This window comes from Chiroxiphia lanceolata, chromosome 11 (genome assembly GCF_009829145.1).
Source record: "Chiroxiphia lanceolata isolate bChiLan1 chromosome 11, bChiLan1.pri, whole genome shotgun sequence".
NCBI classification, from domain to species: Eukaryota; Metazoa; Chordata; class Aves; order Passeriformes; family Pipridae; genus Chiroxiphia; species Chiroxiphia lanceolata.
Window position 1 is genome coordinate 1,977,707 of NC_045647.1, and position 24,465 is coordinate 2,002,171.

Below are 24,465 nucleotides of genomic sequence, written 5' to 3' on the forward strand. Positions count from 1 at the left end.
GCTGAGGGGCCTCTCTGGTGGAGGAGGGGGGGTTGATGGGCTGGAAAAGGGGCCAATTTGAGCTGTTTTCAGCACAAAGACGCCTCACCGGGGGGATAAAAGTTAATAAACAGTGAGATCTTCAGGGAGGCATCAACTCTGCCCTCCCCAGAGTGATGGGCCTTAATGCAGGTGAGCAGAGGCTGCAGAGGTGCCCCAGGTCAGGCTTGCCAGGCATTAACCCCTGCAAGTAATTTATTGGCTGCTGGCTGGGCCGTGTTTCAAATCTCGCAGTTGTTGGGGGGTCGTGCCCTGGTGAGTGTAAAAAGACAGATTTTGGACCTCTTGAGTCCTTGCTGTGATGGAAAACCTGCACTCGAGGCTTTCTAACAAACATCTTCATAACACTTAACATTCAGTGGAGTAAAAGGAGAGTAATGAGCACTGAAGCCATCCCAGGTCAGTAATTACTGCCGTCATTATTAATTTTCCAGAGCAATCTCGTCAAATGAGTCATTATTATCTCAATTCCTTAGCCAGGACTGATTGATTCTTTCTCCATGTTGTGACTAATTCCATATAATGTCAGAGTACAATACAGAACTATAGAGCCAGTGTAATTCCACTGCACAATAATTCCAAATAACCAAATCTCTTGCCTACAGCTCTGTTTAGATCTGATGCTTTATAGTGCTTAATTGAAATAAATACCCCAATCCTGTCACTCCCCACTCTCCACAGTCACTGGAATTGCACTGGAGACAGGGATTCACGTCAGCCTGGGATCAGCCCTGTGTTCTTGGCACCAACCAGGAGCTTCCCAGCACCTTGAGGAGTGGCGTGGCGTGGGCTGGGGTAAGTGTTGATAATCTTCAACACTTCATAATGTTAATTTTGACCATTTTTAAGGGTGTTTGTCAGTCTGGCTGTGTGTGGGGTTCTTTGGAGGAGAGGCTAAAGGTGATGGTTTTCCAGCTCTGTTCCATTCTCTCTGTTCCCAGTCCCGTGTCAGCAGAGCTGAGCATGAAGGAGTTCAGGGCGAGGAGAAGGGTCTCCCTGGGGGTGGGAATGTGTTTCATTCCTCTCTGGAAATGGTGAGGTAGATGAGGCAGAACACTTACCTCTCCTTGAAAGGAATTGGAAACCCACTGCTGGCATTTCCCTTGAGCTGGAGGGAAGGAAAGGAGAGGGAGACAGCAGTTATTTTACAACTCTGACCTTTCTGTCTCCCAGACTTCAAATGATCAGAGTGGAGAGGGAAGAGAGGAGGCTGGAAAGCCAGGAGGACTCTTGGCAGTGGAGCTGTTTTTTAGACCATGTGATGGTCTAATTCTGAACTACGAGGAGGGATGAGATGTTCCACATCTCCAGTCTCAGCTTTGCCTCCCTAAATCCAGCCCTTCTCTGGCAGCAGCCGTGTCCTCGTGCCAGGTGGGAATTTAAGAATATGGGTCACTCTGGATTGGATTGGGGGAATTAAAAATATTGAAATGGGCAGTAAATAAATGGGCAGAGGTCTTGTGCCATTGCAGCCTCTTGGCCTTCCAGCACTCCTGTACTTCTGCTGGTTTATTGAGGCAGTTCCTCCTTAGTCCCTTAGTGCTGAACCAAAACCACTCTGCCACAGCCCCTGAAAGCAGAGCTTGGCTGTGCACCCTGAGAACCTCTTCCCTCGTGGGTTCCAGTCTTTAAATCCAATGGGATTGTTTGTTACACCAGGGATTGATGTCCACAGGATTCATCCAGGGGAACTGTCACATCTTGCCCCGGGTCCAGCCAGCCCTGCATTGTCTCCTCCCCTCCAGGGGTTGATCCTGCCCTGTTCCTCAGGGTGTGTTGCACAGAAGCTGTAAAATACACGTTAAAATTTCAGGATTTCCAGATTTTAATAGGAATACTCCATATTTGTGTGCCACCCTCTTGGAGCCACGTCTCTGCTGTGAATCCTTGCTTTTCCTGACGTTCTTCCCTTGTGTTCAGCAAGAAGAAACTGAGGTGAAAATTCTACAAACTGTTTTCTTATTTATAGGAAATAATAATGCTCTGTTTATAGTCATTTTTGTAGGTTGGAGATGCTGAAATTAAAGCAAAGCAAACCTTGAACTAACAGGAGGGTTCTTTTGGGCACATGGAGCCCAGTGCTGGAGTCAGAGGTGGCACCTCCTGTTTGCCAAAGCCCAGAGCTGGTGACACAGTTGTTGCCTCAGAGCAGGAGCTGACCTATGTCTAAACCTTTCCTGCATCCAGGTATTTGAATAGTGTGGCTGGAATCTGTGTAAAGAAAGTCTGCTTAAAGGATGTATTTATAGGGACAACAAGCTGAGGTTTGTAGTTAAAAAAAATCCACAAAAACTCCCCAGTTCTGGTGTTACAATTTGAGTATCAGTTGAAGTAAATGCAACTTCTTACATACAAGCAAGCTGGGAGATAAATCTCCAGGATTTTATAATAAATGTTGCTTTGTGGCAATCACCATATGCGACCTCCAGTCCTGTTTGGAGTGTAAATCATAACAAGTGTGGATCCTAAAATGCTTTATTGTCTTTTTATGGCCACACGCGGCTGCTGTTCCTTCCACTTGTGATTAATTTTTGTAACGGTTCCCCCTAGAACCTAAAAAAAAATAATTAGAACTAATGAACACTGTGCAGTGAGAGTGAAGGAAGGAGCAGATTGCACCTCCTCTCGCTGCCCAGCTCTGAGCAGAATCGAGAGTGGGGCTGGGAAGTTGTGCCATCGACACTCTGTGAGGAGCTGCTGAGCCCCTCCCGGGCTGAGCAGGAATCAGAGTGTACATTGTTTCCCAGGAACAGTGCTGAGAGCGGGGAATTAAAAGCAGTGGAAGCCACAGTGTTGATTTCTTAGGTTTCTTTAAAGAAATCAGCCCATGGGAAGGATTTGGAGGCATTTTTTTCCCCTCTGTCCTTGCCCCTGGAGCAAGGAGTGAGATATTCTGGGGACCAGCACTGGCCAAAACTCTGGTTTCAACCAAACCTTGGGGAGAGCACAACCCCTTTTTAGCTCAAAACCTGCAAGCCACAGGTCTGTTGGTCCATCCAGGTTGGAGTAACTTGCTCAGGGACCTGCAGCTCCTGAAATTCGTGGGGAAGCAGCTCCTGCCCCCCACACCTGCCCTGTCAGAGCATCCCCAGTGCTGCCATTAATGGGTCCTGGACTCCAAATCCAGAGCTGGGATTAAAGCAAGAATGCTGCCTTCCAGACTGTTTTTTTTCTGCCCTCCAGAAACATGTAGGTTTGATTTTAATTTTTTTCCCCCCCAGTGCACTTGGGTTTTGAGTGTCTCTTTGTGTTTGGCAAGGCAGCACAGCCAGCTTTGAGGGTTGCTTGAAAACCTTGGAAATTCCCTTCTCAAAATTAATATTTCTCTGTAAAGGCTGTAATTAAAGTGTGTGGGGAGGGTGTTGCTGTGCAGGGATCTGCCACTCTCTGGGCTTCCTGCAGCTCACAGTGGCTTTGAAATGAGGCTTAAGGGGAATAATTGACAACAAAGTGCTGGAGAGGGGTTAAAGTGTCAGTGCTGCAGGAGGAAACCTCAAAGGCCCCATTCCCTGGGGGACTGGCCAGGGCTGCAGCCGTGGGGAGGGATGAAAAACAAACTCCCCAGGCAGCTCTTGGCACGGTGTCACCTCCTCCTGCCTTCATGTGTGTGCACATGAGCACTTGGTTTGGAGTCACTGTGAATTTTCCATGGCTGTTTTTCAGGCCATGAGTGACTCTGGCTCCTCTTTTTCCTCCCTCCTTCTCCTCCTTCCTTTTCCTTCCTTCTCCTCCCTTCCACCTTCAACCTTTGTCCCCACCAGACTTCATGGCCAGTGACCAGTTACATCAATAAATACTGTTCTTCTACTAGAACAGGTTTAATTACAAAACTAAGCAAATAATGGATAATAAGGAATTATCATCATCTGCATGACTGGTGGGGGAATAAGTTGCCCTGCATTAAGTCACTGGTAGAGCCATAAAATTGAATCCCACCTTCTGAATTCCAGTTTGACATCTCAAGTTGGACACCACTGTTCACCTTTTCATGTCTTACTTGAGTCATTTCTGGTTAGAAGAGTTTTAACTGTTTAAGTCGACTTGCTTTGCAAGCAGAATAAAACCAGAGCACTTTTTAATTTCCAAAGGTCAATTGATTCCAAAAGCAGAACTGATTATAGTTAAAAAATAGAAATGCAAAGATTTATAAGAAGTTTTTTCTTATATATATAAGGAAATTTCTTACAAGAAATATTTCTTTTATATAAGAAAAAAGGGTCATTGAAGTCAGTGTCAAGATGCTGCCAGGTGGACAAATGTCACTGTCCTGGCTCCTTCTGGAAAACAACTTTGATGTTCACATAATTGCAATTTTCTGTGGTAGGTTCTCTGTGAGCTCCCCCTGTACAGCTGTACAGTATCAGGAGTTAGAGTGAACCAAATTAAACTGTTGTGGCACATAAAACCAGCCAACAAAGGCAGGCAGCTTTTTTCCCTAAACCCCTGAGATTTATTCTGACAGTTTGCAACCAGATGAAATGGATAATGGAAGTCCCTTGTCACAATAACTCAGTTTAAATGTGTTGTTGGATTAATAGACTCAGTTATCCACTCTTCCAAGGAGAAAAATGACTTGTGGTTTCCAACCAGGCCCTCACTCGTGGCATCCCATCAAATTAACCAAACAGGCCAAATTCAAACTCCTGGCAGGAGCCAGGGATTTTATGAGTTGTGTCATAAAAATGAGTTTATTTATTTTTAATGATTTCAGATTGCCATGGCAACATCTGTGGGTGATGGTGTGGCTGATCAGGGACACGAATCCCGGGGTTGGCACTGTCCAGGTGGCCCTGCTGGCTCAGGATTGGGAGGTGGTGCCAAGGGGTGATCCCATCCCTCTCCCCTGCCTGGGCAGGTTGGTCCTGCCTGGTCTCAGAGCTCAGGTGAGGGCAGGTCAGGGAGCTCATCCAGGTGCTAAAGAACACTTGTAAAAAGGCTGCAGGGCTGTATTTTCTCTGCCTTGGTATGGAGCAGTGGGAATTTACAGCTGGTGTAACCTTGACTTGCTGACTTTCCTCAGAGCTTGAGAAGCATTTGGTGATTTCCCACATCCACTCCTGCAGAAGGCTCTCCCTGTGCTCTGTTGCCAGGGAGAAAGCACACTGGCCATGTCTCTTCATCCTTCTCTTACCATTTCACTAAATAATGTCAGGAGATAATTTCACTCTTTGCAAGGTCAGGAGTTGGTTCAACTTACCATGAGCCAGACACAAAACCCTCACTGGCACAGGGTGCCCAGAGAAGCTGTGGCTGCTCCATCCTTGGGAGTGTCCAAGGCCAGGTTGGACGGGGCTTGGAGCAACCTGGGCTAGTGGAAGGTGTCCCTGCCCATGGCAGGGGGGGGAATGGGATGATCTTTAAGGTCCCTCTCAACCCAAACCTTTCTGGGATTCTATGATGGAAATTTTTAATTAGCTCAACCTTTGCTCTTGCCATCTTTCCTCTTTCTCTGATTCCCACAAAACCTCCACCTTCCTTTTTCTTCAGGAACATAGACACTGTGCCACTAGTTTGGATTTTTTTTCCCTGCAAAGTAACCCAGAGATTTCGTCCATGATCTGAATTCCTGAGTGAAATTATACAAATACTGATTTAGGATAGAACCTGGGGAGCACAGGGCCAACAGCAGGTTTGTGTTGAGTGCTGTCCCACATCAGGCACAAACATCTTCTCCTCTTAAATATGTAGGTGTTGTGTCATTTCTGTAAAACCTCTCCTAGATCTAATTCCCAGGAAGGCCTGGGAGGGTTCTCCACGTGGCTCTGTGGAATTTTAAACCCCAGCACAAATGGAAAGATTCGTGTGACCCTCCATGGAGCAGCAAAACTGCTGAGCTCAGCAAATCCCTGGAGCACAGGGGACAGCTTTTATTTTAAACTGTTACCATGAAACAGGAAAAAAAGCTTCTGCCTTATTATTTTTGCCCTTACCACATAAAAATAGAAGCACCTGCTGCCTGCTGGGCTCATTAAATATGTCTTTTTATTTTCATAAATCACCGTGGTAGAATTTGAATTATTTACTCGGTAAACTCGCGGCGACACTAATTTACATTCTCCAGTGGTTTTTGTGCATTAGCTTTGGAGCTGCTCCTGCCCACCTTTTGTTCAGTGCCCACCTTGGCTTCCTGAGCAGGATCCCTCCCTTTGGTGACTGCAGGGGTTTGGTGAACTTCAAAAGCAGCCCAAAATGCCAGGCACCCGCAGCTGAATTATGGAGCAGAACACAGCACATCAAACAGCCACAATTATTCACTCGTGGGTCTCTGCTTGGTGGAGCAATGAAAATCTCTGCGTTTCTTCTTTGCTAAGATGTGGGGTGGTTGTTTTACCTGCTCAGAGTAATGTTAGCAGGGCATGGGGGGGACGTGTAAGATTTTTTTTTTTAAGTGAAGCACTTCAGTCAGAGCTTCGTTCTCCTGCAAACCCAATTAGCTGCAGTCTGCCAAGTCAGCTTGGCTGTCTGCAGGGATGTGTGTAAGACTGGGAATAATTGCTCAGCTCCTTCTCCCTAAGAAATGCCACGAGGCTTTTGTTACCACAGACGAGCCCCCTGCACTTGTCTCTGAGGTTCCAGCTGGAGACAAACGCTCAAACCCCACCAGTGTGTTTGGGTAGGGCTGTGGGTGGAGAAGCTCCATGAAGAGCCAGCAGCAGGAGGTTGCTGAACCCGGATCCTGGGCTCTCCAAACCCTCCTGGGTTGTGCCAGGGGCTGTGGAGGGGGCAGGAGGAGGCAGAGCAAGCCCATTGCTGTAGGAGAACAGTCCCTGTGCCACCGGAGAGGGAAGGTCAGGGAATGAAATGCTCCAACAACACGTGTGGAAAATGGGTCACCTGCTCTGGGCAAGGAAGGCACGGGGTGTTCTCACTGTGTTGAATGTGCCAACTGCTGCCTCCTGCCAGTCTGGATGGGGTTTCACCCCTGGGGTGGTTCCAGGTGGGAATACAGGGCTGTGCTGGTGCATCGGCCCCCCTGCCTGGGGGGACAGGGCTGTTCAGGGGGTCGGTCTCTTTTCCCATGTAACAAGTGGCAGGAGGAGAGGAAACAGCCTCAAGTTGTGCCAGCGGAGGGTTAAATCAGGTATTAGGGAGAATTTCTTTGTGGGAAGGGTTGCCAAGCTTTGGAACAGGCTGCCCAGGGCAGTGGTGGAGTCCCCATCCTTGAAGGTGTTCAAAAATGTGTAGATGTGGCCTTTGAGGACATGGTTTAGTGGTGAACATGGTGGTGGTGCTGGCTGATGGTTGGACTTGATGGTCTGAAAGGTCTTTTCCTAATGATGGTACTGGAGGTGTCCGTGGGACTCAGCTGCACAACCCACCCAAACCCACATGGAGAGGTGGGACACGCAGGGAGCCACTGGAATCACCTGCTGGGAATTGCTTCCAGGGCTCCTTCCCTTCTCTAAGGGATGTGCTGCAGATCCTCTGGCCTTTGGCCAGCTGGCAGGTACAGGATGTGTCTCCTAAGGTAAGGAAGGTTGGCCCTGTTGATTGCTACAAACAGGACAGGCCTTCCCCATCTCCAGTGGGTTCCCATGAAATATTTACTTGCCTTGGCACTGTGCATGCAGAATATCCCAAATTTTCCCTTTCCATCTCCAGGCCACCTCAGAAGCTGTCAGGAGGGTGAGTCATCCATCTCACTTAGTCTCAACTCAAGTTTGATGGACTGTGATGTCTGTTGACATCCCTCAAGGATGGCCACATTCCAATAACGTCTTGAAGACTCTCCAGCTCTTTTCTTTCCAAAAATAAGGGGTTTAATTTATTTTCTTTGAAGTCTGAGGTCCATAAAGAGATATAACACTCCGTGTGATGGCCATTGGTGAGACGTGTGACAAGATTTTGATGCCTCAGGGAAAAGGTTGGATGTGCTGCAAGACTTTCATAAATTCAGTGTTAAACTGTGTGTTTTTACACTGACACAGAGCTTTTTTTACCCCCCAAATATGGCATTATATAAAGTGCCACAACATTAATCCCTTTGTCTTTTGCAATGTCTGCCAAAAATAATATGTTTGCACTAAGACTGAAAAATGTAGATATAAAAATATTTCTACTACAGGGCTGATTTTGGCTAATTTTATTAAACAGGTACACAAGCAGATGCCTGTTTTAACTATGAACTGAGCTGCATGAAGTAGGAGTGACAGTGTGATTCCCAGCAGCAGAAGTCAGTGCCACTCTGGTTTGTCACAGCTCCAGCTCCCTTTTCCTCCAGGAATGATGGTGGTGTCTGTTATCCCCCAGACACAGAGACCTGCCAACAACTCCCTCCTCAGTCACTTCTGCTGTGTGTGAGGGTGGGGTGGAGGAGCAGGTGAGACCTGAGAATAGCTCATTATCAACAGGGAAAGCTTTCATTTCCTTTAAATAGACCCCACGTCTGGAGAGCTGCAGGACTCCCAGACACTGGGAAATCTAGAGGGGAGTTTTAATTTTAGCTCTTGCTGGGGGATAATGTGGAAAACACACAAACCTCCCATTTCTTTTGAAAAAATGTCTTGACTGATCATTCCTGCTCCTAAATCTGGGGGTGAGCAGCAACAGAGCCCAGGAGGAGTGGGTGCTCCTCTGGTGACTCTTCCAAGCAGTGTAAAGCACCACAGAGTGTTTAGGAATAGTTTTTAGTGAGAGGAGGATTTGTCCCAGGCAGCTCCTGGGCTTGTTTGTTGCTGAGAGGAAATTAAAACCCCAGGTTAATGTGATGAGCAGCAATTCAGCATCGTGGCTCAGCTGGGTCCTGCCAGGGCTTGAGGACATTTGTGCCATCAACCACAGGATCAGCAGGGTTGGGAAAGACCTCCAAGATCATCAGGTCCACCCTTGGGTCCTCCTTTCTCGCTGGGCAGACCTTGTTGCTCCGTTTTTTCCTGGAGGCTCCTCAGAGCTCCTGCTGTTCATGTTGGTCCTGGTGGCATCCAGGTAGGTGGGATTTACTTGGAAAGAAATAACAGATGTTTTAGGCTTGGCAATTACCATGTGCTGAGAAATGCCAGTGTTACATGAGGGTTTTTTTTTGGTTTGGGGTGGATCTTTCAAGCTATTTTAGCTGAAAGAGGAGGAACCTCAGCCTCCCCTCACGAGCTCTCAAAAATTGTCAGAGGACTGTGTTGGGGTAAGAAAAACGGTCAGAAAAATGTTTTTCCCTGTTTCATCAGTAACCATTTGATATCTTCAGCTAAAGATTCTGCATTAGCTCATTAAAGGACAGCAGCTGTAACGAGCTGCTGGTGCTAAATGAGGAGAAGCCCCAACACTGTCCTGTCCCAGGGCTGCAGGATCCCAGGAGAGGGGAGCAGACAGGCTCCTGCAAGGAATCCCAGGAATTTCCTCAGCTGGATTTAGCAGCCTGATATTTGATCTGACCAATATATAGAATATTGTTTGTTGGAACAGAAACAGCCCCTGGGGCAAAGGGAGCACAGCACAGGCAGCCCTGGATTTGGGCAGAGGAATTCTGGCAACTGAGCTCTCACTTGGAGCCAAATGCAGTGTGGTTTTTTCACTTCTTTTGGATGTCCAGGCAGAGCTGGGATTTTGGGGTTCATCAGAGGTGCTGTGGAGGTTCTTTGCAGTGTCAGGACCTCCCTGAGCTGCTCCAGGCTTTGTGTGCAGCATCCCTTTGGTTCTTTGGGAGGCAGAGCTGCTGTGGCACCACGTAAATGAACACGTGGGGACAATGTGGAGCTCCTGGAGAGCCTTTGGGACTGCAGCAGTGGTGCCAGGATCCCTGAGTCCTGCAGGAGCCTGAGGATTCTCCAGCCCTGCCACCCCAGGAGGATCCGGGGGAACGGACACGCTTTGGCCTCTCGTCCCTTTTAATGGCTCTGCTCAGCTGCAGCTTAGAGCCAATTAATTTTATGAATCCTATTTGTAGCTCATGTTCCTCCTTATATAATCCTCATTTGTTTCAAATGAGCAGAGTGTGCCCCTGAGATTCTAAACATACCTCTTTATTAGAGTTCAAACAGAAACTGTTACCTACAGGAGCTAAACTTAGCACTAATGTATGAAATGAGATGAAGAGATCCTTTTAAACCCCCTCCCAAGTGTTAGATAACATGGACTGCACAGGGAGGGGGAGAAGGGACTGCAGAGTGCTGTGAACAGCAGCTTTAATGGTCTATTGTAATTATTTCTCTGGGAAGAAGGAGATTAAAAACCAAAACTGCAGCCACTGGTTGCACAGCAATCGGTCTCTGATCTCCTTGAAGGCGGACAGACCGAGCCTGGCCTCCCCCTGCCCTCAGGACAGGCTTGGGGAAAGTTTGAGAGCAGTTTTATAGCTGAGTACACATGATTTTGATTGCCTTTATTGCTGCTTTGCCACATGAACACCGTTTCACGTTGCTGAGTGTTCTGGATGCCCCAGTTGGGATATTGGTCTCCCACCTCCACAATTCCCTTCACAACCTGTGGTTCAGCTGCCAAGGATATTCTGTTCGAGTCAAAGCATGAGAACCCACATTGTTTCAGGTATTGAAGGTTTCAATGAGCTGAAAAATGTCCAGTTTTCTAACAAGCCCAGAGCTGGAGAGCAGGAGGAGAGAGGGAGGCAAGTCCAGGGAACTCTGGCATTATGACCATGGCACAGCTCCAAAATCCAGGCTTGTCAGTCCTGCCAGAGGTGACAGATCAGCTGAGGGCTCAGAAGAATTTGGCTTCAAACTGCAAATTGGGTAAAGACCTTACAAATTCACAAAGGTCTCAATTCAGCCACAATCATTTTCTGTGCCACAAACAGAAGTGAAGAAGAGCAGAGGTTGTCTGTGGGCTCTCCAGTGGGAATTCTGCCCTGGGAGAAGCTGGGCTGGGAAGCACTGGGGGTGTGGGGGAGCTGGGACTGCCCCAAGGCACAGGTTTGGGGAAAGGGGCTTTTCTTTCTGTTTTTGTAGTGGATATGTGGAATCAAACAAAGATTTTACACAAGGAACACAATTAGACATGGCCTTTTAGCTTGGCTTTATAATCTCCCACCAGTGCACTGAGGAGCTGCTTTTCTTCCTGCTCCCAAAAATGTGTCTCAGGGTTGGAGCAGAAAGGTGACTGTGGCTGTGGCTTTTTGAAATGAAATCAAAATGTGTCTTTCATCCTCTTGTGTCCCTAAAACAATTTATCCTACTGTAATTATTAGCATTCTCATTAAGAACAGTTTAGCTGAAAACCGAGACACAAAGACAGCAGTGACTTCATCAAATCCAGATAAAGCAGGTTCCTAATTCACTTCTCTGCTTTGAAATAAATCCTCAGAGCATCAATTACTGTATCTGTTGTAAAGCAATTACTATCAGCCTCCATGGCTCCCCTTTACACATTTTAATTTAATCATTATTTTTGTTTTAAAATTCAGGTAAGGAATTTCACAATTCCTCAGGAAGAACTAAAGCAGACAACAACAACAACAACAAAAATCCTGTAAGAGCAGAAATTACTTTCTTTTGTAATCAGGTTGATTAGACTCATGTATAATCATACACAGCAGGTGGGAAGATTAACATTTCACTAATTCCTAGTGGTCATTACTGCAAGGAAATTTAATCTGCAGAGTTCACAGGGATTGCAGTTGCATGCTGGTAAAGCTCATTTAAAACACAGAGCAAGACCAACACAACTTTGTATTCTGGAATCCAGTTTTACTCAGAACTATTTTGGCCTGCAGGCAACACACATACACCAGGATCTTCTGCTTAATTGAGGAATAGATTTGTATTGATCAGCCCACTTAACAAGCACATCCAGAGCCCTTCCTGCTCTCCTTGCTCGGTGGGGACTGCAGGCAGGCCCTGCTGGGTTAAGCTACTTGATAAAATAGGTATTTTTACAGCAAATGCATTCTTCTGTGTGGGGGCTGTGTTAGTGGAGAGCACTGAGAGAGTCAGTTCTCATATTCGGATCAATTCAGAGAATTCTGCTGAAGTTGAACAAATTATTAATTTCTTTACCTGGAAACAAAAAGCAACATAATTATTCTGATCAGATTCTGCTTCATTAAACCTGGATTTTACCCCAAACTAAAGTGCCCAGCAGCCTCCAGGGTGAAAGTTCTGCTCACCTGCTCCTCCTGCACCTCTGATCTCTGCCCTTCTTCCTTCTGGTTCCTCCCAGCAGGAGCCTTTCCATGGACACCCAGGGGTGCAGCTCAGGGTGGTTGGACTGAGCTGGGAATGCCTGAGGGAATCTTGGATGGGTCAGGAGGGGTGACTGCTCTGCTCTTTCACTTGGATGGGCTCTGGCTGAGGTTTGGCTGGTTCCTGTCTCTCACAAGCAGAGGGAGGTGAAGGAGCAGAAAGGAGGGTGAGTCTGAAGTGAACAGGTCTCTGGGTGGGAGGGGAAGCAGAGCCCGAGGGCAGCAGGGTGGGCACCGTCCTCCTCCTACTTCTCCTGGGGCTTATCCCCTGGGCTGCACCACCTGGAGACCCCAGTGGCACAAACCCACCAGGACACTGGGGTAGAACGATGGGGAGGAAGGGTTTTAACTGGGCACGTTGGGCTGGATTGGGCTGGACTGGAATAGGGTGTTATTCCAACTCCAAATCCACCAGGTGCCACTGAGCCTCTGTTTTACTGAACATCAGAGATTCTTGCTGTGTAAATTGTGCTGATGTTACACTGATGTAATGCTGGGGTCCTTTATCCACAGAAGCTCTGGGGAGTCTGAGCCCTGGTGGGACTGGTGACACTTCTTTGTCCCTTGCAGGCCCAAGAACTCACGTGGAAACGTGGCTGAGTCACAAACCTCTGGTCCAGCCAGAGTCATGCCAAGGTCAGAATTACTGAAGTTGTAAAGGGGGGAAACAAAATTAAAATAACCTCCTTCTATTCCAAGAGTTACTTTCACTTGATTTTCAAGCTCTGGGGTGCAGAATAACAGCCACAAAACATGTAGCATGAATCAAGTGAAGTGCAGCTGAACTGGGTTAATAGTGGTGTAGATGATGGTTTAAAAATTGAGAACAGCTAAAAATAGAACTGCACTGATGTTAATGCTGTATGAGCCTGATAAAGGGACTGATTTCAGAAAGAATTTTTTCCTGGAAAGGGTGGTCAGGCCTTGCCAGGGGCTGCCCAGGGAGGTTTGGAGTCCCCACCCCTGGAGGTGCCCAAGGAAGGACTGGCTGTGGCACTCAGTGCTCTGGGCTGGGGAAAAGGTGGGAAGGGGGCACAGGGGGGACTCCATGGGCTGGGAGGGCTTTTCCAACCTCAGGGATTCTGGGATTGTGTGATTTTTGTAAGTCACTCTTCAGTCAGTGTCTGGCTCGACCCTTCTCCTCAGAAAGAGCTGGGTGTCCTGCTTTGTTTGTGGCCAAAATACCAAGTAATCCACTCAAACAACTGGGTGTACACAGAACTTAGTGCTCACTGCATCCATAATTCAAAGATATTATTGGGATTCAAGCAATGGAGTCACCAAGCAGAGCTGGAGAGTTTGCTGCCATGAGGTGCCAGAGAGACTCTGGGAGGGAATTTCCATCCCACACAAAACCAGGGAGTTCAAATCCACGATGGTGATGGAATGCCCTGAATGGGCAAGGGAAGGGCTCCCTCACTCCGTGCCTGAAGTTTGGCACAGCCCATCTTGGGGTTCCAAAAGGTGGACTCTGGGGGAGAGCACAAAAGCCAACAGGACAATGTCGAGGAAGTGACACTAAGAGAGAGAACAAAATGACTGAGTGAACCACGAGGGGAGTCAGGCCATCTGTATGCACGGGAATAAATCCCCTGAAGCACCAGAGATCTGCTCTCTAACGATGCCACGGTACAAACACGGCCCTGAGCTGCTTCAGACACGTCCACTGAATTTTGGCTGACGTTTATCAGTTTATATGAGAGAAAATTTATGGCTGCAACCGAAATGAAACAGTGCTTTGGACAAGGAGAAATGGATTGCAGGTGCAAACAAGCATGAAATGAAAATCTACTAATGAGTTTCCATTAGCAGCTAAATACATAATCGAATAATTTTTAGCCAACATAGAGCAATGAGAAAATCAATTTATTGCTCCTAAGTACCACTAAATGGATTGATGCTCTACTAAAGCTAAGGCTGGTTTTGTTTAGTGAAAGCTGAGCTTTGGATTCAACTCACAACAGCAGAAGATGGGTTTGCTTTTGAGTATGAATATTTTCCCTGGAAACCCTAAATAACATAAGGTAATATATATTTAGTTATATATGTATTAGTTAATATGTAGTATTTCCATCTGAAGGCTGGAAGTTAAAATATTTCAGGAAGATGGACCAGCACTGACACATCTTAATTGACTCAGGAATATCCAATAGTGAACTAAGCCTTGTTCTTCATTGCTCTTGAAGCAACAGTGTCCTAAATTTCCTTTCTTCTTCCCTGAAAAACAGCCTCTAACCTGAGTTTTCTTTGCCTGGTGTTTCTCACCTTATTCAATTATGGCAAATATTTTCTTTGAGGCCCTGGCACAGGTTGCCCAGAGAAGCTGTGGCTGCCCCTGGATTCCTGGAAGTGTCCAAGGCCAGGTTGGAGCACCCTGGGCTAGTGGAAGGTGGGATGGATGATCTTCAACATCCCTCCCAACCCAAACCATCCTGTGATTTGTGTAAATGTAAAAGACACCTGAAAATACCTTGTTCTCATGAGAACCTATAAGAAAATATCCATGAACTTTAAACCCAAATGAGATGTGAATTGCCTGGAATTTTAACTCAAAAATTAACCCATTTTGTTTAAGAAAATGCCCATATTCTGGACCCATCTAATGACAATTTCCCATTGACTCCAGCTGGCTTTGCATCAAACCTCAGTGTGCTCTCCAGCAGGAAAATGAGAGAAATCAGTATTTTTCTGTCTTTCTGCAGAACTGTGAGTGCTGGAGTAACCTGCAGATGCCCACAAGGTCTCCCCAGATGCACCTACAGGGATGGGATGAGCAGGAAAGTGATGACAGGGAAGAAACCAGGACCAAAAGAAAGCCCAAATATGAGTTTCCAAGTAAGTTTTGACAAAGTGTTGGAAAACACACCCTCTCCACAGCCTCTCCAGCTGCACCACTCTGCTCAGTGCAGGGCCAGCTGAAGTGTATCTCCCTTCCCATCTTCCTCTAAAACTCTAAATGAGAAACAAATCAGAATTTTATAACCTTCCACAGCCCCTGCCATAACCCTGTGTATCAGCAGCATCCTTTATCTCCCACTGGCTGGAAAGCTCCCATTTTCATTGCCTGAATCACCAGATTCATTCATCAAACATGACAAATGCCTCCAAAACACTAAATCACACCACTCCATCTCAATGGGCTACATAATCGTTGTCAGGCCACCAATAAATCTGAAAATATCTGTGTTCCACACTCAGATATCTCCAGCTCCTACCAGGGCCGAGAAACTGCAGCAGCAAAGCTGAACCCTAAGTATAGTTAAATTTAAGAATTTTGCAGGCCTTCAAAAATTTGATCCACTCATGAATTTGTGCAAGGCTGATTTATTTTTAGGGGGAAAAAAAAGGTGTGTTTTTTTTCTACCCGCAGGAATGATTCATGGACTAAGAGGCTTTTTTTCACAAGAATAAGGTTATATCTTAGTAAGTACAAAAATATAGAAGGGAAAAGCAATTTCCTGCTCTCCTGGGGAGCTGCCAGGTGTGTGGCATCCCAGAGGACCCAGGGTGGCATTGGAAGGGGATGGCAATATCCCTACGGCTTCCAGAGGGACAGGGATGCAGCAGAGCTCTGTTTGATGGGGCTCTGCCCCCAAAGGGCAGTGCCAGGAGAACACTGAGTCCACTGCAGGTCAAACTTTGGGTGGCTCAAAGAAAGGAGAAGTTGGGCTGGGGACACAGGAGCAAAATGCCCCGAGGGTCCCATCTATGAGGAGAGCAGGGAGAGCCACGTGTGCCCTGCAGGGAAAGCAGCAGTGCAGGGCATTGATACCCTGAGTTAATGAGATCCTCAGCCCTTCTCTCCAGAGCTGGTTGGGGAGAGTCAGGTGGTGCTACCCCAGATGACCTGGGCTCACCCAGGAGCACAGCCTGCAGTGAACTGGTTTTACTTCCATGGAGCTGGTTCTCCATGGTCAGGGTTTAAACAGAGGGTTAAATCATGGAATCACAGATGGTTTGGGTTGGAGGGGATGTTAAATATCATCAATTCCATCCCCCTGCCATGGGCAGGGACACCTTCCACTAGCCCAGGTTGCTCCAAGCCCCGTCCAACCTGGCCTTGGACACTTCCAGGGATGGGGCAGCCACAGCTTCTCTGGGCAACTTGTGCCAGGGCCTCCCCACCCTCACAGGGAAGGATTCCTTCCCAATATCCCATCTCTCCCTGCCCTCTGGCAGTTTAAAGCTGTTACCCCCTGTTCTATCACTACAGGCCCTTGTCCAAAGTCCCTCTCCAGCTTTCTTTTCTCATTTTAAAACAAGTTTTGTAGAAGATGCAGAAATATAAACATTTCCTCTTCAATGCTCAGAACCCACATTGAGAAGCATTGTGTCTGTGTGTGGGATTGCCACGTGGGCATGCAGGAAATCTTTGTTTTCAGTTCACACATGAACCTTGATTTTTTAAAAGAGTGTTTATATGCAGATATTTTCATACACATTGTCCCCAGGCAAGGATCCCCCTCACTGCTCTGCAGCATTTTCTTAGATCTTTGCTGAGTGCTATTTATTGCATTTTTCATTTTAACTAACCCAGGTCAAAAAGGAGACTTGCCTGGGATTTTCACTGTGGTTTTGCCCCCCAGTTCCCACTGAAGCTGAGTGTGTGATTTTGCTGTAAAAGAAAAAAATAATGCTGATTTTGCAAGAATGCAAAACCTGTGCTGACACCAGTGGGAGTTGTGCATCTGGAGTGATTAAAGACCAGAGCCCCTGCATGGGATTAGCCTGGGATCTGGGAATGAATGTGATTAACAAGGTAACTCTGTCTTCTAAATAAGGGGCATCTTGGGGTGACCAAAACCCCCAGTCCTGCTGCTGTTTGTCCTCTGGACTCCTGAAGTTGCTTCTCCTTCCACATCTCTCCAGGTGAGCTGACTTTCCAGAGAGCCTCCCTGCCAGCAGGGCTGTCTCAGGTACTGTGGGAGGAAGGATCTGTCAAATTGCCATGGCTGTAGATAATTCCACTACTATTTTTCCTCAACCCCATCTGATTTACTCCAGTGATAAATCCAATGTGGTGTATAAACATTTATTTCCTTGACAGCCAGGTTTGCTGTTAGAAAAATGCCCAAACCTGGGACCTGTTATGGCAAGTGATAGGTAAAAATTCAGTGTGTGCAGGCTCACTGTGCCCAGGATATACAATTACAGCACTTGAACAGTCAGAAAACACGTGTTACAAACCCACAGCCACCTCATTATACTGCAGGAGCCACCAGGGATTCACCTGGGGACAGGAAAAGCAGTTCTGCTCAGCCCCTTGTCATATTCAGTGTTAACAGGGCTTGAGATTAAACTACCTGAAGTATTTTTCAGTGGTAAGAACTCGCAGTAATGATTCTTGCAGCCTAATGGTCCCCCCAGACCAATTTTTTAACCCATAGTTTGATGCAGTTTTATCTGACAAACTGAAGAGAGATGTCAGGAAGTTAAACCTGAGCATGAGGCTGCTTTGATGTGAAAAGCAGCCAGAGCTGGGCAGGAGGGGATTTTCCCAGCTGAGAATTACAAAAGAACATCGTGTTTTAGAGCAGATTCCGAGGGAAGGGTGTAAACCAGGCATTGCACCAGGATCAGCACAAAGGCTGAGCACCCTGAACATCCCAGGGAATGCTGCTCCAGGGGTCTGTTTTTAGACTGGAGCTTTGTTGCACTTCACTGGGTGCTGAGGGTCTCTGGTTGTGCCCACAGAGCTGAGGAACCTCCCCAGGAGCCACGACCTGGAATTGCAGCTTCAGGAACTCTGGCAGCACAGGCAGGTTGGCATTCCCAAACTCCCTCAGAGGCTCCTGTTCCACCAAAACGCAGGCAGGGTGGGTCTGGCAGGCTCTTCCCTCTCTCCTGTTTGCTGGCAGGACCTCAGGAGTAGAAGACCTGGCCCGTGTGGGTGTGGGGCTGCTCCAGACTTGCTGGAACACAAAAATACCTCTGTGGTGCCTCATCAACCATTTCCACATAAAGAATATTTCAGAAGGAACAGAAAAAATGCTTTGTGCAATTATAGATATCCAACAGGACTTGGGAGGGTGGAATGTGAAGAACTGAGTGACCAAATCAGCCTTCTCCTCCTGGAAGAGCTCCATGACACAGCTGCTCTTGGGTGTCCTCCCTTCCCTCAGCTGCCTGGACCTCCTGCTCTGCCCTGACACTGCTGAGCTCCTGCAGTGCCACGCTCCATTTATCCAAATAATGGGCTCTTGAAGAAAAATGCCACTTTCCCAAGGCTGAGAAATGGCTGGATCAGGGAAAGCAGCACTCGGAAGTTTTCCTGGGAGGTCTCTGTCTGCAGGGCTGCTCAGGAGCTCACCCAGCCCAGCCCTGCACATCCTACCATGGCCTTTCCTTTAAAAACCCCCCAACCAACCTCCCTCAGTGCAGGATGAAATAGGAACCTGGATTTTTTCAGGTTTCCACACGCAGACTCGTTAACCCCGGGATGCAAAGCTGCTTTCCACAGATGTGATTTCCAAGTGAAATTGTCCCTCATGTCATGGTGCATGGGAATGACAGGTTTGGGAAGCTGTGAATAACAGAACTCTTGTCACCTAGGTGTGCCCAGAGCACTCAATCTCTATTCTGGCCCAGAGTGGACGTGCTGAGGTCCATGTCGGGTGCTGCACTTGCAAACCTAAACTGTTATTTTCATGAAAATCAAATCTAGATTGTAGCAAAGCAGCTTTATTGTGGCACCTAACTAGTTTTTGTAAAATATATAAAATAATAAAAAATATTAAAAATATAATAAAATATATATATAATAAAATGTATAAAAATATAAAATAAAATGTATAATTATTTTTAAAATTAATAATGCTAATAGCAATTTAATGATGTGAAATTACACTTACTGCTCCGCCTTTTCCGAGGGGAATGTGAAACTAAAAGGAGGTTGGACTTTTTGATCTTGGAGATCTTTTCCAACCTAAATGTTTCCGTGGTTTCATGATTCCAGAACCCTTCAGGGTGGCTGTGCCCTTCACCCAAAGCACCCACGAGGAGCAGCACCGGTGGATTTGGTGCCCAGGGTGTGGTGATGGACAGACCCTGCCTGTGCAACACGAGCACAGGCCCCTGACATCTCCAGAGCACTTCTAGAATTGCCTTCTCGTGCTCTCTGGGGGTTTTGATCCCTTTGGGTATCACAAGGGGTGGGACTGTGTGAGAACAAAATGTAACAGAAATAAATACTGATGTGTGAGCTATGGAGGTGGTTGGGGTGAAGGAGGCAGGATTGGGAGTGGGAGAAAAAAAATTGCAGTTTTTCCAGTCCAGCTCACCAGTCCCCTGTGTGAGGACTAATTTCAGAGATAATTGGTACATGATTTCCTGATTATAATCTATTGTTGTCTGTGCCCTGCCAAATAAAGCTCTGGCTAATTCCAGATAACCACGGGGTGATTCCACAGTCACTCTGCAGTGAGAGTGAGGGCTGGTTAATGATCTCTAAAGATCACATAATTTCATTCTGGGCTGGTGGTAGTTACAGCAAGCTGGTCACAAAGGGGTCTCTGTGCAGGCACCAGCCCCAGTTAATTCCAGAGGCAGGGAGAAAGAAAGGTGCTGCTGATCCCAGCTCAGTGTGCCAGGATCAGCCCAGAGCCTGAGGAAAAGCACGGGATAATTTGCTATTTTGTGTGCAAACCCACTCCTCAACCCTCTGAAGGGATCAGAGAGCTCCCTCCTTGAGCAGGGAATGTGTGACAGGAATTACCACCCAGGCTTATCTCCAACAGGGCCTTGGGAATGTTTGGGAACTGCTGGAGGCTCAATGGGCTGGAGGTAAAATAAAACCACTGTGGAAAAGCACCAGCACTCATTGCTAATGCTGCTATTTGTCCTGTTTTCCAGTGTTTTCCTGGCTTCAGGTGTGATTCTCCACTTCAATGAACCCTCTGGGTTGGGTTATGGAGGGAGAAGGATTGACCACCTTCACCTGTGGTTTCCAGAAGAAGAGAAGGGAGCAGCCAGTTCTCCTCTCCAAAAACAGGCCCTGGGAGCTCAATAGATTGGAAGTAACTTAATGAAAACCTACAGTTCGTCCAACAGAATCAGGTAAATGATTTTCAGCTTGCTGGAAATGATTAATGGGTTTAGATAAAATTTGTCAAAGAGTTGTGAACCAAAAGGAAAGAAAATTATCAGGAAAAAAAACCCCAACAGCTTTTGTTTGAAAACGGTGCTTTCATTTCACAGGGAGCTAAAAAAATGCATCTTGGAGTCTTTAAAGGACTGTAAAAACTAACTGGGCTGGATAAAAAATACGAAGTCACCTTGACATAAAACTTTTTTTGGAGGGTGGAACAACCCAAAAATATATTTTAATGCCTTTTTCCTTTAATTTCTTTGGCTACAAAGTGAAAAGAAAATAATGGTTATTTTGCAAAGACCATGAAACTGGTCCCACCTGCACCAGCAGTTCAGAATTTACTCCCAACTTAACCAGCTCTGTGGTGTTTAGATTCAATAAAAAGGTGAAATTCTCTTATAAGATTTTTTTTTTTTTTTAAAAATCCTGCTCCCTCTTTTTTTGAAGGCTGGAAGGCACATAAAATGCAATCCTCAGCAGAAGGATGTAATTGGGAGAAAATGTAATAGATGGTCCGTGTTTCTCTTTGAAGTTGCCATTGATCAGTGCTGCTGAGACGGGTTTTCTAATCCATAACTCAGAAACATGAAGGAATTGTCACTTTATTCTTTGGGTGTATGTGATTCACCTCCTACAAAAACAGACTCTGGACTCCTGAGTGGTTTTTATCCAGGTTTTTCTTGCAAGATGGTGTAAAATGGGGAAGAATCAGGCTCCCAGTTGGAGTGTTTTCTGTAATACAGATTTTCTTCACATTAAGGAAAACAGCAGCGGTTTTGTGACTTCTTTTTTATGTCTGAATTTGGTGTAAGAAAACTGCATCTAATACCTTCTGCTCAAAGAATGTGCTCTCAGCCAGCTGAGCAGTAATTAGGAGATGATTCCCCCTCCTCTCGAGGCAGCTTGTGTTGAAAAACCAAACCTTTCATGAAGAGGGGAGAACCATCTGTGTGATCTCTTCAGGAAGAGATGAGTTTTGAGTTGCAGCTCCGTGTAGTAACTTGTTCCCATAATGAAGGCAGTTAGTGGGATGAATTCCCGTGGCCCTAATTGGCACAAACCTGCCAAAGGAGCTCTGGCCACAGCTGTTGGGAAGATCAGGGAGTCACAGATACTCCACCAGCTCCGGGACACGGAGGCAGAAATCCCTCTGGAATTGGGGATGCGCAGGAGAAATGTCCTGGTGCTTAAAGTGCCACTTGTACTGACAAAACACCTTCTCTGCACCAGTAGGTACTGCCAGGCCTTGATCTCTTTGCATTTCTTTATCTCAGCAGAAAACCCACCGTTCCTGGCAGGAGTTTCCAACGGGAAAACATTGAGGACCTGGAGGATCTCACCTAAATCACTGCTGGGCCCAGGTAAGTACCTGATATGGGGGAAACCTGGTCACAGGGAGGGCTCCTGGCTTGGAGGAAACTTCTGGTGGTCAGAAATAAAACTGGATCTACGACAGGGAAGTTTTCTTATTCTCCTGCCCTTCCCTTGTCTCAAACATGGAGCAGAAGGGGCTCCCCATGCCTGCTGCCCAAAGGGGGAACACTCAAACCCTGGGGGCAGGCACTTGGCTTCCTGACTCTGTTTTGATAAGAGAGAGAGGGGAAAATTATAGTCCTGAGTGAGGAAATGATGGTGATCCAGAATTCAGAATAACAGTAATTAATAAATAATGAGGAGAGCTGTGAAGAAAATGAATTTTTCAAGGACTCTGAAGAACACGTTTAGAGCTGAGGTCTGGAACCTGCAGGCAGAGAACTACAACCTTCATCTGACTGCTCACACACAGCAGGTTGATCAGAAGTTTGGTAATTAGCTGCTTCTAAATTACCTTTTGCAGCTGGTCTGGTATTGGTGAAGTGGTTTGGAGTGATGCTTTCCACTGCTTTGTGCTGGTTTGAAGAAAGAGAAGGAAAACAGTGATTTGTTCTACCAAACTGTCTTCAAGTAGCAGTTTTTTTTAAGGCCAGTGTATTTGTGATGGGTTGTCCTGCTACTTACCTCTGCTTTTCCATCTCTTTGTGCCAAGCACGCTGGTTCCCACTCAGGGGCTGACTAATAATTCCTCATTAACAGCCTTTTGGGTGTTTTTGGCATCTGTTTTTGCCCAGAATCCTCCTCACCTTCTTCCTTTAGGAATCCTGTCCAGTCCTTCCCCGTGGCCAGAACCTGAGGCAAACAATTCAATATACATGACAGGCAGGTATTTAGATGAGCCTGGATTTGTTAAGGGTTCACTTCCACCTTGGAACTAAACTAAACGTTGCTTTCATCTGTTTTTAAAGAAATGCCTGGTTTTGTTTGGGAGTTGCCCTGCTCCATCTGTCCCTTGGATGGTTTTAAATACACCCCCAGTGGTTGTGTCTGTAGGAAGCACATGTGGGTTTTATGCCACCAGATGAGTATTCACACAAACCAGGTCTCTCTCACCTCCAGGATTCTTTGCAATGTCAACTTTCAAAATCAAATTTAATGATGATTTCTGTTAATTACTTGGTGCTGGCACATCTGTTGCACTTACAGGTGGATTTTTGGACCTGCTTCTTCCAGTGCCCCTCAGCAGCTTAGGGAGGTGTAGAGGCTGTGAGTGCTGCTTGTTCCAAACCTGTTCCTAGAATCCAAGGACTCAGCCTGTGCCATGCTGAAAGTCCCATATATATGGGTGAAATTCCACCTCCATCCCTGTATATATGGCTGAAATTCCATTCCCATTCCAGTGTAGGGGATGATGGGAGCTGGTCATGGGGCTCTTGGCAGTGTCTCCTCTCCCATCTTGGAGATTGTCTGAAAATCAGGGACTGGGAAAACCACGATAGGAAAAATGAGAAGAATAATGAGAGAAAAAAAATTGACTGTAAAGTGCAGCATGTGAAGGAGAGATTTGCATATTCATCCCTCTTTAGGGCAGCCCCAATCATGGTTTAGTCTCCATTGATATAACCAGTATTAGCATTGGAATTCTGAGGAAGATTTCCTGCTTTCTGAGGAAGATTTCGTGGTTTCAGGCCCTTACAGGTGGGATGGGGGTGCAGTGGGGGAGGCAGTGGGGTGCCCAGCTGCCCCTGGGCATTCCTGACTCCAAAGCCTCTCCAGAGGCAAAGCCTCCTGCTGTAACTCCAGGCTGGGAGCTGGATGTCCATGGGCAGTTTCCCACCAGCCCATGTTGATCAGGGCACAGAACAGTTTTGTTTTGTGCTCAACAGCCCAGCATTGGGAACTGGGAGCTGTGGGGAGCCCAGTGACTTGTGGAGCAGGTTGGAAAGAGCAGGGCTGGAAATTGCCTGGGAATTCCCAGTGTGGTTAACAGGGAACATCAGGAGGAACTGGCTGCTCACAAAGTGCCCTGCCAGGCAAAGCCCGATCGATGTGCTGACAGACATCCTGCTGAATCCCGGGGTCTCACTCAATAGTTCTTAGAATAGGTGAAATTTAGGAGGCAGGGAAGGCATTCCTTTGTATCTGAAGTGATTCAGGGATGGGAGTGTTGTTGAACTAATCAGGAGTAGATGGATGAGCTTTGGAGCTGCCTGGCTGGGTTTGTTTTGTATATATGCTGCTAAACTGTGTTCAAATGGTTGTGACTGAAAAGGGACCTACTTGACATAGAAAACCCCATTTCCCTCCTCCAGAGTGTGTTCTGAGAAGGCATTACAATATTTTTTCCCAAGTATAAATCCAGGAATTGCCTGGAAACTAGGTTAATATATTCATGCATGAAAGTAGTAACACCCCTCCAGCAATTTTCTCCTCAAACCCCACGACTCCCCCAGGCCTTGCACAGCATCTCCACCCTTCCACAGCCTCACAGGGCTTTTCTGGGGCACTCACTCTTTGTGCCCTTCAGTGCCAACCACCAAACTCTGCCTGAAGGTCTCTCTCAGCTCCTCAGGCATCTCCAGCTCTGTACAGTGTCCTCTGCAGTTGTTGCCCAGCTCAGCCCCAACCACCACCTGCTCCTCTGTGCTTAAGCAGAAGATGGTGTTTGCAGGGGTGCAAAGGTTCCAAAAGGTGATGGCCAAAGTGGTTTAGGGTCTTATATCTTTGCTGGTTAGTGTTGATCAATTAGAAAAATCAGGAAAAAGGAGTGAACACTCACAGAGATCCTTGGTTTGCAAAAGGGATCTATAAAGGAGATTGCCCAGAGAAGCTGCCCCTGGATCCCTGGAAGTGTCCAAGGTCAGGTTGGACAGGGCTTGGAGCATCCTGGGCT

General features: G+C 46.8%; 1 long non-coding RNA gene across 1 annotated transcript in view; it reads left to right on the plus strand.

Moving 5' to 3' along the window:
- The first annotated feature begins 724 nt into the window (after positions 1 to 724).
- The window catches only part of LOC116792507, a 34,364-nt gene continuing 10,623 nt past the window's right edge, over positions 725 to 24,465 (plus strand). Inside the window, exons 1-4 of the long non-coding RNA XR_004359153.1 lie at positions 725 to 834; positions 14,872 to 15,004; positions 20,021 to 20,224; positions 21,533 to 21,619. This is a non-coding gene — a long non-coding RNA (uncharacterized LOC116792507). The remainder of the gene's footprint in view (positions 835 to 14,871; positions 15,005 to 20,020; positions 20,225 to 21,532; positions 21,620 to 24,465) is intronic.